The sequence below is a fragment of the Gopherus flavomarginatus genome, chromosome 10 (genome assembly GCF_025201925.1).
Source record: "Gopherus flavomarginatus isolate rGopFla2 chromosome 10, rGopFla2.mat.asm, whole genome shotgun sequence".
NCBI classification, from domain to species: Eukaryota; Metazoa; Chordata; order Testudines; family Testudinidae; genus Gopherus; species Gopherus flavomarginatus.
Genome location: NC_066626.1, coordinates 74,732,123 through 74,746,487, shown reverse-complemented (window position 1 = coordinate 74,746,487; position 14,365 = coordinate 74,732,123). Strand labels below are relative to the sequence as shown.

Here is a 14,365-nt window from a genome sequence, read left to right as displayed (position 1 = left end):
AGGCCAAGATAAAGTGAAATTTTGAGGGTAGAGTGAGAAGATGCAATCAAATTCATGCTTAAACAAATAGAGTTGATGGGATCCTCCACTTAGGGGGTAGAGACGAGTAGCAGCCAGCACTCCAGCCCATAGGCTTGAATGTTATGCGCTGCAGAAGGCTTGCACTTGAATCCTGCAAACTGCCCCATATGTGGGGGGGAGAGAGGTGGTGAATAATTTCTCCTCTACCTCATCCCATCTTCAGCAAGATTACATATAACCTCATCATATGTGGGTTCCTGATTTTCTCCCCAAATGCACATTACAGAGGGATGCATTTTTATGTGACTTCCCTTCCATGGGCTTACTCTTTTATTCCTGCTCCATTACTGGTTTGTTCCTCCTTTTAGCGATACACAAGCAACCAGAAGCTCTACTGCATGTCCTAAGGTAATGCCTGATTAGAACTGCACACAAGAAGATATTTGCTGTACACAATAGCAAGTTTAATTGATTCTACAAAACCCAGGAGCAATGCAACATATTCTTGAGCAATGTCTTCTAGCACCATATCCATTAACTAGCTAACCTTCAGTGAGGCTCCTAATTCACATTTATCCCTTCCCTCCTTAACATCTGGCATTAGGAACTGAATTCAAGCTTAAAAAGGCACCTTTACCATGTTCTCTTTATCTTTCCCTCTTTGATGCATGAGATTTCTCTCTTAAAAGTAGCTGCAAATGATAGTTTTTTTACTGATACGGTGCATGATTAAACTGCTGCCCAGTGCATAAAGTGCCTGATTGGCTATGTATCAGAAGATGGTTGGTTTAACTCTGGCCTAGTATGTGATGCTTAGGCACAGAGAGGTTAAGTCACTGACAAAGTGGAAAATAGAACCTGAGCATCCTGACTCCATTCCCTTTGTGTAACTCCTAGACCTAGCCCCATCTTTTATGACTCTGCTTTTCTTGGATTGTTCTATCTGGGGGAGGGAGAAGGGCGTTACCTTCACAAACTTGGCTTTTTGGTATATTTAACAGACTATTTTCCTGGACTGCCAACGTGTGCTTGTTGGCAATTTTTGAGAGGAGCTGGTCCCTTATTAAAGCTTGTTTTGCTTTTTCTGCTTCAGTAAAGGTGACAAGAACACACAAGCCCAGGGCTAGGTAAAGTTTCATCTTTGAAATCTAAAAAGAAAAAATTAGAATAAGGTTATAAGGATTAATATATCCTAACATCGTGAACACAATGCCCCCAGCACCATAAATGTTCATTTTCTGCCATACTCTCTTTTTTGAAATGGTATTTTATTCTACCAAGTACTAGCACAGGGATAGGCAACCTATGGCACTCACACTGTCCGGGTCCTGGCCACCAGTCTGGGGGGACTCTGCATTTTAATTTAATTTAATTTGAAATGAAGCTTCTTAAACATTTTAAAACCCTTATTTACTTTACATACGACAATAGTTTAGTTAATATATTATAGAAAGAGACCTACTGGCACCCAAGACCTTAAATTAGAGTGAATAAATGAAGACTTGGCACACCACTTATGAAAGGTTGCCGGCTCCTGTACTAGCACAATGGAATGCAGTAATGCCATCTCCCATTACCCAGCACAGTATAGGGTAATTCCGCAGGGAGAGATTCATCTCTGTGCAGAGGGCCAGCACCAGCCCTATGCACCACTTAAATCCCATGTTAAACCCTGTTTTGAGAGTCTGAGGGAGATTTAAATAGTGATGGGCTTCTGTGCAGGGGGGGAATTTCATCTAAGGTGAGGAACTGGAAGATATTATGTCATCAACTTAATATATACAGGAATGTTGCAAAGTGCTGGGAAATAAAACAAGATCACCACTGTGAAATTCCCTGCATTTTCTAATCAGTGGTAATGCCTTGGGCTCGGACCTTGAACACACACATTTACAAGTCAGTGGAATAACGTCTGTGCTTACAGTTACTCGGGGGTGTTATCCCTTCACGGGATTGGCACCTAAAGCCCTCTGAGTTGTTACAAAAAAGTAGAAAGTAGGCAAGCATTAAACAGGCAAGGACTGAAAATAATTAAAAACTGAATGCTGGAAATGGTAAGAATTAAAAGAAGAAAAAAGTTAGTAAGCAAAGATGAGAAACCAAATCACAATAGCAGTGAACAGAACAAAAAAAATATCCCCACCAATGTATACAGATCTACTAAGCCAACTCATGGTGTTATATATATATAACCCTTGTTCTCTATTTTCCCTACTTCTTCCCTCTGTTTTATCTTCCCTCATTGTGTTCTCTGCTTTGGGAAGAATCCTGCAAATCTTTCATGTAAGCATAGGGACACACTTGTTTGGAGTGGTTTACCTTTAGACTCCAACCCTGTATGTCTACACTACAAAATTAGGTCAATTTTATAGAAGTCGATTTTTTAGAATTCGATTTTATACAGCCTATTGCGTATGTCCACACTAAGTGCATTAAGTCGGCGGAGTGCGTCCTCACTACCACGGCTAGCATCGACTTACAGAGAGGTGCACTGTGGGTAGCTATCCCACAGTTCCCGCAGTCTCTGTTGCCCATTGGAATTCTGGGTTAAGCTCCCAATGCCTGATGGGGCAAAAACTTTGTCGCGGGTGGTTTTGGGTACATGTCGTCAGGCCCCCCCCCCCATTCCATGAAAGCAACGGCAGACGATCGTTTCGCACCTTTTTTCCAGGGTCCCACCCGCTGGACCTGCTCAGCCGGCTGCCTGCCCAGATGATCGGAACCCCAGGAAGGCAGGGGGCTGAGCAGGGCCAGCCGACGGCTGCCAGTCTGGGGCTCTGTCCACCAGCTCCTACCTGCTGGGCTCCCGCTCAGCTGGCAGACCTCGGTGAGGCCGATCAGGGGTGCCTGGACAGACATGGCTGTCCTCCTTTTAGAGCACTGAATGGGAGTGACTCCAGGCCATTCTCTTCTTTAAATTTCATCTCATGGAGATTCAGTCTTGCCTGGAATATCATGCGAGCTGGAGGCTTCTGCCTCAGGCTGCTCGCCCAGCCGACAGCACTGCATGGTCGCACCTACCCCAGCCTGCCCATTGCTCCCATGGCTCATGAAGCCTGGACAGTAGTAAGGAGCAGTTCAGCTTGTGGAATGACAAATCCAGAATGAAGGATTGTCCTCTCTGGGCCACGTTAAGATTATTTCAGAGTCCTAAATAGCATTTAGTCCCTATAAAAGGCTTCATTAAAATTTCCACCAGCCCCTAACAAAAATGTTAATTTATCAGAGCAGCTGAAAGGGTAAGGAACCCGGGGAAGCGGCATGGGATGTGCCGCCCCCATTGGTCTGGAGCAGCGAACCACGGCCAGTGGGACCGTGATTGGCCAAACCTGCAGACGTGGCAGGTAAACAAACTTACCCGGCCTGCCAGGGTGCTTATCCTGGCGAGCCGCATGCCAGAGGTTGCCGACTCCTGATCTAGGTCAATGAATCAGTAATAATGAACAATTAAGAAATTGATTTGGAAATAATTATTCAATGGGGGAAATGCCACTACTTGCATGAAGTATTAGCGGCATATTATTATTCAACCATCTACAGAGGCACTGAATAAGGAAAACATTTATTCATAAGAAGTATTTGATTAAAAAATCACCCAGATTTGCAATGAATTATTTGACCTATTTTAGTAATGTGTGTGCATGACAGTGTAAATTATTCATCTCTTGAAGTTATGGTAGAATGAATTGCTATTAGATATTTCTGTCCTTTGTCATGCAGAATACTATCAAGGCCTTACTTTCAGAAGTGCTGAGCATCCATAAGTCCAGATGACGTCAATGAGAGCAGCGGGTACTCAGCACTTCTGTAAATCAGGCCATAGGAGCTGCAGGGGATCTAATTAATAGAATCATAGAAACGTAGGGCTGAAGGAGACTCTGAGATGCTGTCTAATCCAGCCCCCTGCACTGAGGCAGGACTAAGTATATCGACACCATCCCTGACAGGTGTTTGTCTAACTTGTTCTTACTTAGTTCACACTTGCCTAAATATGACAATGAATAGTATAATGAACTGAAGTCTTGGATAATTGAGTTCAGTGGAATTATGCCAAGGATGAATTTTTCCTTAAATCTGTTTTTTCGGCATGTCACAACAGGGCCACCCAGAGGATTGAGAGAGTCTGGGGTCTTCTGCGGCAGAGGGCCCCCGCCGCCAAATTGCCACTGAAGACCCGTAGCGAAAGAAGCTCCAGGGGCCCGGGCTCCGCGAGAGTTTTCTGGGGCCCCCGGAGCAAGTGAAGGACCCCGCTCCAGGGGCCCCGAAAAACTCTCATGGGGGCCTGGGGCAAATTGCCCCACTTGCCGCCCCCTCTGGGTGGCCCTATGTTGCAAAACTCTTGTTTAGAATTAATATTATTTTGCTATAAAAACTCATTAGACGCTGAATGAATTGGCACCCCAAATGACAAAAAATACAGATTAGTGGATCCAGTGATAAAGTATGACAAGGTGTAAAGATTCAGACATATTTCACAAAACAATCTAGAAACTCCACATCAGCAAAAATCTCTCCAGTGTCACTCCTTCTGCTCAAATGTCATAGATATTTAGGAAGGCAGTGCAAATTAACAAACAGAATAGGAAACGGGAATGGAGTCTCTCTTTGTATGGTTACTAATTAAGTTGTCCTTGACAGTGGTACAGAAGTTTGGTTGTTTGCAAAACAATAGAAAATCAAAATGAAGATTGGTTAAAGAGTTGAGGTTCAGTATTAAAGAACGTTTTGAACTGCAGCAATGCATATACCCTTCAAGTAGCAGACATACCTAACCACACAGACTTGTTTTCTTTCATTTGGAATAGAAGCATCAGAAATAGGTCTGATTCTTTTTTTTAAATCATCATCCTTATTTCATTCTGTATAAAGCTATTGGTAACCTTCACCCATCCCCTCAATTCCAGCATAATCTATCATGGTAAACCTCTAGGAAAGCATTTAAGAAGCAGATCTATTTAGAAAGAAAATATGGGTTAGAACTTACTTCATTCCTACTGTCTTCCTAGGAACAAGATTATGTGATTTTACAGTGGATGCTGGAGATAAGGCAAATGAGTTTTGTTTAGCTTATCTGCTATTATTTTATACCAGATAGGCGGGCAAAGCAAATAATTAATTATGTTTGCACAAAGCAATCATGGAAGCATGTAGCTTTTATGATACAGTCACATTTGGGCAGCTTGCAGATGACCCACTCCTGGTGCAGGAGATATAATCTGAAGAAGTTCCTGGTGCACTGGGAGATGCACCATAACCCTATATACCATAAATGATGTCGACTGAAACAAATGTGTCTGTAAATGAGTCATACCAGCTTGTCAATTTTGTAAATTGTAGCCCTTCTTAAATCTGAGCTAAATATGAATGGCCAGTCATGATTACAGTTCATAAGATTGGACTCTAGGGCCCAAATCTTCTGCTGGGGGTGCACTGCAAATACCAAACAGCTCCAAAACGAGAAATAGTCAACCTTGGGAGGATCATCTGTGATGGAGGCATAGGGGATTTGGCTAAGGAAAGAACGGGTGGACAGGATTCCCATACACCCAACTTGCATAGTCCCCTTAGCAGTATTAACAGCAGCTTTACTTAGGGCAATCTGGGACCAGACCAGCACAGAGTGGGAGAGTACGAAGGCCATTTATGCATTATCCTTCCCGAGCTGTGCTATGCACTCTTAGCCATAGCCAAAAGTCTGAGCCTGCAAAAAACAGAACAGCCCCATTCTTAGGCCCATATTCAACCCTCAGTTCTTTACTTTGACTTAGAGTAAACATTTTCGTCACTATCCATCTTTGGCCTCCCTTTATTTTTTTGAGGACCCAAAGTATATTTGGTCTTGTACAGTACAATGGGCTTAGTTACACAAATATCTCCCCAGGGCACCCTCACTCTCCTGTGCAGAATACTTGGCTTGACCTCTACTTTAGTCCAGGCCTCATGTTGGGCCTCTGATACAGGGCTTCATATCTCAGGCTCTCTCTTTCTATTACACCTTGATATTGTCAAAATCAATTTAAAGCATCCCATTCAAGCATGGAGGGGCTATAGAGGGCCATGTCCACACACAACATTCCTGCCTTTTTGATTTCCCTCTAGGACTAAAGCATTCTTATTCTAGGCCCTACCTCACCACTCAAACTTTCCTATGGCTTTGCCTCAGAGACACCTTTCTCCATCCTGTTTACCCTTGCTCCAGGTTGCAACCCTTTGCTGTTGGCCTGTTCCTGCAGAAAATTATTACACTCCTCATGCTGGCACAGCGGCTGTGGGTGGCATGTGGAGGGGTAGAACCAAGTCTCTGTCCATTCCCCAACACTCCCCTATCATTTGCTGTAGGGAGAGAGGAGGAGAAACATACACAGTAGCCATCTACTCCTGTGTGCTCAAAGAGTTCCAAGGTCTGGGGTAATCTGCATAGTAATCCACACAGTGGTATAAACAGGAAGTGTTCACAGCAAAGTTGTGCATTGAACTTCAATATGAGATTGTCTGAACATGTGAATTTAAATCTGATACCATGTTTTTTAGTAAATGCATTTACTTCAATGCATGACTGAGCTGTTATTCAACTAAAGGCCCCTGGACATTGGGACTCTTTCATTTTTACCTTTCTCTGCCCTTTGAGCATTTTCTCCTAAGAAGGGAGTTGTGAGACATCCTCAGTTTACATGGGCAAGATGAGATTGTTGAATCATGAGAATTTATTCTTGACCTAGGAAAGGCCATTCTTTCTTGTGTATTAAGAGAAAAGCACTTTGTGGCAGAATTACTCACATCACTTTCTACAGATAGGGCCTAATTTAATTATTAAAGCTATTTTTAATCTGTAATCATGTTTAGACTACTCTAGGGCCTATTAACTCTTTACTTGGCTAATCCAAAAACCTGATAGATCTCACTGTAAAAAAGGGTACCTAAAGGTACCATGAAATGGCTGTTGTATTTCTCATTCAAGGCTTGAGTCTTTTATTGATTTTTCTATTACTTTTGTTAGACCTCATGTATGAATTATTAATGATCATGCACTAGATGAATCTGAAAATCTATAATGCTCTTTATTACAAGGCTGACTGCTCATTCCCAGCGTCCTACTGCCTGAGACACTAAAACTGGGGAAACCATTTTAGTTCTGAGATAATAGCATAGATCTTCATAGGACTGTCTTTTTAAATCTTAACACTTATTCTCCTCCCTGACCACAACCAGCCTCATGCCAATTTAATACTTCTGCATAACTGCAAAGTTACTGGGACATCTGCAGTGTCAGAGCTATGCACCGCTGCCAACTATGTTTTGCACAGAATTCCAAGACTTTTCCTGGTGCTCTGGTTCATGTATGTATCCCAAGCCATGATCAGCTTCTGGTTCATGTTACTGTTGATGCAAAATCCCATATTCATGCTGCACATTCAGAACCACTGATGTGTTGCAATCATGTAAGGAACTGATATCCCTCCCCATGCTATTACTGCCAACTGGCATTATCAACGATGACTTGATGGCAGAGAGAAAACAAAGGAACAGCTGCAGCATTAGCAACAGCAGTTCAGTCATCCTGCTACAGCGACTGCTCTGCTTTCTGAGTAGCAGATTTGCCTGGCCACAGGACACCGGGAGAAGCTGGGTTCCACTCCACCTATAGACCATGCAGCATGTGATGGGGGAAATTGACATCTACTACTTCCCAACATTTTGCTACCCAAGGTCTTGATTTATACTGTATCATAAATGGCATGCTTACTAAGGCCTGGTCTGCACTGGAGCTGGGAGGAGGGGTTTGATGTAAGATATGCAATTTCAGCTACGAGAATAGCGTAGCTGAAGTCGAATTATTTTATTTTGACTTACCTCCCATCCTTACAGCGCGGGATCAACAGCCGCGGCTCCCCCCATCGTCTCCGCTTCGGCCTCTCGCCCTGGTGGAGTTCCGGAGTCAACGGGGAGCACGTTTAGGGATCAATATATTGCATCTAGACGAAATGTGATATATCAATCCCCGATAGATCGATCGCTACCCGCCGATCCGACGGGTAGTGTGGACGTACCTTAAGGCTAGGTCTGCACTACCACTTATGTTGGTATAATTTATGTCACACAAGGGTGCAAATAAGGCACCCTCCTGAACGACATAATTTGCACCGACCTAAGCACCGGTGTGGACAGCAATAGCTACTGCTGCTCACTGGGGTTAATTAATTAAGCTGATGGGAGAGCTCTCACCCGTTGGCTTAGAGCAGCTACACAAGAGAGTTTAGGCACAGGTGCATTGGTGCAACTGCGCTATGGTAAGCTCTCTAATGTAGCCATAGCCTAAGAGAAACATATCTACACTACAGTGCTTTTCATATTGACCTAATGATCAGCTTGCTGTGGGGACAAGGGAGAGATTTGTTTGTATTGTGCTTGCCACTGCAGCAGGAGACACAGATGATAATAGTTGCCTTGGACCAGACTCCATTTTTCTACGGCTCATATTCAGAACATCTGTTTTTCACTGATTCCAGCAGAGGGCGCCTGTGTGCTTGGGGAAAAAAACATCTCAAAAAGAAAGGCTGAATTTGGCAGCAAAGCTTTTACACGCTAGCAGAGTTTTTCAGGGATGTAGAAAGTAATCATTCTGGACACCCAGGAACTAGATTTGAAATAGGGAAATGGGCAACAGTTGTTGTCAAGCCTTGAAGCCAATTCCACCTGCCGCAGCTCCCTGAACATGGGAAATATGCAGGGAAAGGAGGTTAACTGTTGTACAGGGGCTGGAAATGAAGTAAGAGTAATTTTATCCATTGACAGCATAACCTGATATACTGCTCCAGTAAGAGCCAGAACTAGGAAATGAACCTTTCTTTGTTCCTTCTGGTTTTCTTTGGATCATTTTGTCCAGTCCTGCTACTGATTTACTGAGATTCTGTTCGAGAGTGTTAAGGATGAAACTTTCTTTATGTTCCCACATTAAAAAACAAAAATAAAGCAGTTCACAAGAAAGCTGGTATCTGGGTATGTCAAATCTGCGAATGTGCTCCCAGAACCCATAACTGCCAGTATCTGGAAGCCTGCTCTTGTTATGCGAATCCAGAATCTATCCAAACTTTCTGAGTCTGCAGCATTTAGCTGAAAGTCTTGAGAATGAGCGCTCTGGTGTGAGACCTACCATAACTCCTGCTTCTAGTTAAGTATATATGACAGATTCCCAACCATGATTGATTTATACACAAAGCTGCTCGTATTGCTGGATTCATCTTCATGCAAATAAGATTTCAAAATACAAACTAAGTCCAGATATTTAGTAAAATGGCTGCTGCTGTGTAGTGATAACCTTTTACTTATGGCCTGTCTTCCCCATGCAGCCTCCAGCCACCATCACAGACTCTTTTTTTCTTTTCCCAGTCTCTGTGGCTTTCTCAGCTGCCTACCATGATGCCTAAGATCTCTTCCGTAGGTTGCAGTAGGAGGAGACAAATAGGAACGTCAGGGTTGAGGAAGGGCCAGGGGAAGGATTTGTGGCCAGTGGAAGCATGTAACAAAAGAGACTGAGGATCTGAGGAATTCCTCAAGGGTGCTGCAGTGCATGAGAGGGAAAGAACAGGATGGAAATTTTTTCAGAGATTTGGGTGGACAGTTGGAAGGAGCTTCAGAAGGAAGGAGGAAAGGAATCAGGGAGCAGTATCCAGATCCATATATCTAGAATCTGGTGGATACTGACGGATAACCAAGCTCTGATTAATCTAGAAACAAGGTTCAGGCTGAAAGTCCTGCCAGAAGGACAGTTGCAAGCACAGGGGTGGCATGAAAGAAGTTGTGAAGAGAGGAATAGGAGAAGGATACAATAGGAATGGTGAGGAGGGAAGTCTGGGCAAAGTAAAGGGAGATTGTGAGATTTTTGCCACAGAAAAATGTGTGTAATTTTCCTGTAACATACTGTACAGAAAATAAAAATAGGAAGAAATTGCTCAGATTTTATTTCACAGTATAAAGCTTTGTGGGGTCTAGATGACACCTCTTTTCCCCATACCCATTATCTAATAGGGATGTCGCTCATCCAGATTTTTCTGGGATTATCTTTACTTTGAATGGACAACTAGACATCCTGAAATCATGATCTGACGGTTGCTAAAGAGGCTTGAAATATCTTTAGGTGCCAACAAAAAAGTCATCACAAAACAATGCTACACTCTGCTGCTTCACTGCAACATGATGATATGTAGTTATGATACCATGTGATTATCACATGCAAGTTTGTCCTGCAAGAAAATTAGCTAATGCTAAAAAACTCATGACATTCTAGAAAGAGCTAAAGAAATCACGCTGAAAAAGGACCACTTCTTTCTTTCAGTAACCCATATGAAGTTGATCACATGGATATTCTTTTCAAGTCCAGGAAGCCACTTTTCTAATGTTTACAACTGGCAATGCTTTCTTTTGTTGTTGATGAGGAGGAGAAGGAGGCGGCTGTGAATTTATTGCTTTGGAACCTTTCTGCCATGGAGAGTTAATGGCAGCAAAATATCCAGGGTCCCTCTTAACAAATAACTAAAATGGCTTGAGCTCCTCCACCCAGAAACCTGGGAAAACTAAACAGGCCCTCTGTGAGTGCCCTTTATGGCAGAATTTCCCTACTTGCAGGCACTTTGAGGCTGTGTATAAACAAGAAAATCTATTAGGGAAAAGGGAACACGGTCAAACTTTGGAAAAGACAGCAACAGAATAAATATGCCAGTATAGATATGCTCCTCTCCCATAACTTTGGTAGAAGTCCATCTAACTTCCTTTTCATCCATCAGTGAGAAGGTCTCTTGGCCGCACCACCTCACCCATCCACCAAACCCCACTCAGAGTTTGGATTAATAAGTAGCAGTCTTATTACCAGAGCTGCCAGTGTCCCTTTTCAAGTGGGTGTTCTGGTCAAAAAACAGACTCCTGGCAACCTTATGCTGAGACTGCCAAAGAAGGTGCCAGTTAGTGCCTGTTTTAGTCGTGTTTTTGTGTGAAGTGGAGCCCTGTCCACTGGGAACGGGCGGCTCCAGGCCCCAGCACGCCAAGCGCGTGCTTGGGGCGGCAAGCCGCGGGAGGTGCTCTGCCGGTGCCATGAGGGCGGCAGGCTGCTTGCCTGCAAAGGCTCTGCTGGTCCTGCGGCATCAGAGGACTTCCTGCAGGCACGCCTGCGGGAGGTCTGCCGAAGCCGCGGGACCAGCGGACCCTCCGCAGGCAAACCGCCGGAGGCAGCCTGCCTGACGTGCTTGGGACGGCAAAAAGCCTAGAGCCGCCCCTGACTGGGAACAAGACTAAATCCCCAAACTCATTTACATAGGCCACTGAACAGCCATCAGACCATACCATCTTTCAGTCAGTATTGATCTGGGATGAAGTTGAACAAGTCAGCTAGAGATTAAGGACTCTGTATGCCATTTACAATTCCCCTGAGGCATCTCATCCCCTACAAATAGCAGTTTCCTGATTTTCAAGGACCATAATGAAGCAAATTCCATTTGAAACATTCCTTTTTGTTAGGCTGCACAGAGAATTGTGACACACTTGAATTCACTGGTTTTTTCTTGGTTTTGCATGTAAAGAGGTTACTGACCAAAATAAATACATGGATTATTTTAAAAAACTATCTTTTGAATGTATAATCAACCATGAAATATTTAGCTGAACTTTCTTTTTAAATCAAGCTGCCAGTAGTTCTGAGCCTGCTGCTTTTTCTACTGACCCTGCAAAACTCTCCTGTGCTGGCTGCCCGTGGCTTTCTGCCAAAATGAACACTGTCCTGAAACACTGTGTTGAGAAAGGCCACGGCTCAGGGCAATGCAGTAGCTCATCACTAGCAAAGCTGGCTGAACTTTAGCACAGCTACTAGATGGAAAGAAAGGATTTTTTCCCCAGTGCTTCGACCCAAGTTTTTGCCAAGCTAAGGTGAGGATGGACGTTAGTGAGACTGGTCAGTAGGAAGTCACGGCCCATGACAATTTATTAACTTCTTGGGCCAGATCCACAGCTGGTGTAAATCGTAGTTCCACAGAAATCAATAAAGCTGGACCAATTTACACCAGCTGAGGATGAGGACCCTAAGCAGTAAACTGATGACTTTTCACTCATCTAATGTTCCATTTAACTTTAACAGAACATTGCTTTCTATTCAAGCTTGTGTCCTAAATTGTGTCCACATGGGCAGAAGAGGAGGTACATCAAGGATATTATACTTTAACCAAGATACATTTAAATTTCACCAAATTATATTTGTTGTTGTTTCTTAAGACATTAAAAATATGCGGTAATATACTGCATGTGGACTACACTTCCATGTAGCATTACAAATGACAGATTGTGCATAAGAAACAGGGGACCTCTATGAATGTGGCATAAGAAAGGACTCTGAAGACTTTACTCGGGCAAAATCACCACTGGATTTTGGTTTGTTTTGCCTCAGTAAGGACTCCAAAGCAGGCCTAATTTATTTATCATATAAGCTTGTCATACAAGCAAGCATGTGCAGAAATGTTTGGCCTACCCTGCATTAGCTGAGAGGTAATATGATCCTACTCTGTTTTGCTATAGCATATTGCACAACGCAAAATATTTACAAGCTAAAAAGCTCTAGCAGATTCCCTGAGGGCTGTGCTGTATAGCACTTCCCAAACTGAGAGTGTCAAAGGCTTGCACAACATCAGAGAAAATAATGTTGGACTATAATATTATTTTAATGGTAACCATGCATTCTAAGCTTCATGGACTGTATCATTTAATGTACAGCTTCTCCAGTTAGTCATGCATGATTTGCTTCATAAGATGAAATGTACAGGAAATATTAATGAGTAGCCCATTCTACTGAGAAATATTCTGTTCTGTAAGTTTCAGATAGTGCAAAATGTTCTCAATAAACTATTTCATATGTTAGAGTGATATTTTATAATCACCCAATCTGAGCAATATCAATAGTATGAAATGTAAGGGCCTGGTTTTTCTCTCATTCACACCACTGTAAATCAGAGGTAACTGATGAAGACAGTGGAGTTACATCAGTGTGAGAGATATCAAGATCAGATCCTCACTATACAGTGATATAAAGAAATCAAGTTTATAATCGTTATTCATTTTAGACACTTTATTTTGCTATAACTTTTCAAACGTTATTTGGCTCAATAAATGTTTGATGGTCTCAGTGTAGCATCTTGTGGAGAGAGGGTAAATCCCAAAACAAAACCACTAGGAGCACAAACAACACATAGATGGGTGCCTTTATTATTACATACTATAGGGATGAGAACATGAAATGCTACAGTGTGCAGAATAGTCACTTCCCTAAATCTTTCAGCAAAAACTCAGAGGGTTACTCCATAGTGGCTGCAGTTAGTTGTGTACAATGAGGTGCTTGTAATCCTGGAAGAGTAGGATGATAAATCTGGCCAAGATCCAGCTCAAGTGTGACTCGAAGTCTGATGCATACACATACGCTGGAGGCAAATTGTCCCTTGAAAATTCCCCTCCCCCTCGGTTTAATTCTGATTTCTCTCCCACAGCTTTCACAAGTGTTTCCATCTTGGCTTAAAGTCAGCTTTGCTTTCCATCCCTGTTCTGCTGAATACTGGTTTCATTCTATATGCAGAACCAGGGGTACTGACCTGCAGTGGGACAAATTCTGCCCAACTTCTACCCTGTTCAAACCCTTTAATATCAGTGTTAATGCAGGGATGGGTGCACTGGTAATACCTAGACAGACTTTGGCTCAGTATGTGTTTGGCTAGGGACTAATCTTGACTTCCTTGCCCACCTAAACGTCCCACAGGCGTTAATGGAAGTTTTGGGTGTGCAATAAATGCATGAGTGGGCTTTTACTGCACACCTTGTGGCTTTAATCCAGAATTAAAATGCGTATTTTTGAGTCCTATCACGTCCCAGCAAGTCCTAAAAAAAATGTAGTAATCAGTGCACTTACTCTAAAGCTACAAATTGTCCATAAAGCCAGGGACAAATTTCAAAGTCCAAATTTAAAGTCATATTTTATAACATCTCTCTCTTCTTTTTTTTCTGAACAGCATTAATATTTATTGGACATAAATTAAAGGATAAAGTCTGTAGCAAAAATGCAAGAGGAACTCGATTCATTTTTAATAATTAAGAAACTAATGAAGTAATGTAAAGTATACAATGATTTTTTGCAAACATTATTTTCTTTGACCCTGACTGGGTGGTTTTTAATACATAATATCCCTGCTGTTTTTCAGTGTCCGAACTGGAAAAGCACAATCCCCGAATCCCATCATGCCCATAAGACTAGAATGTGCCTTTAGGTACCATGCTCAGGAAGGATCATGCATACGAGGCATCATTCCAGGAGTAGCACTGG

At 42.7% G+C, this 14,365-nt stretch overlaps 1 protein-coding gene and 1 pseudogene across 1 annotated transcript in view; one reads left to right on the top strand and one right to left on the bottom strand.

Moving 5' to 3' along the window:
* PTPN4 (protein tyrosine phosphatase non-receptor type 4) overlaps nucleotides 1-14,365 on the top strand; it is a 229,483-nt gene that overhangs the window by 23,383 nt on the left and 191,735 nt on the right. The gene's annotated exons all lie outside the window — the stretch shown is intronic.
* LOC127030379 (fibrinogen-like protein 1-like protein) overlaps nucleotides 1-14,365 on the bottom strand; it is a 76,476-nt pseudogene that overhangs the window by 20,515 nt on the left and 41,596 nt on the right.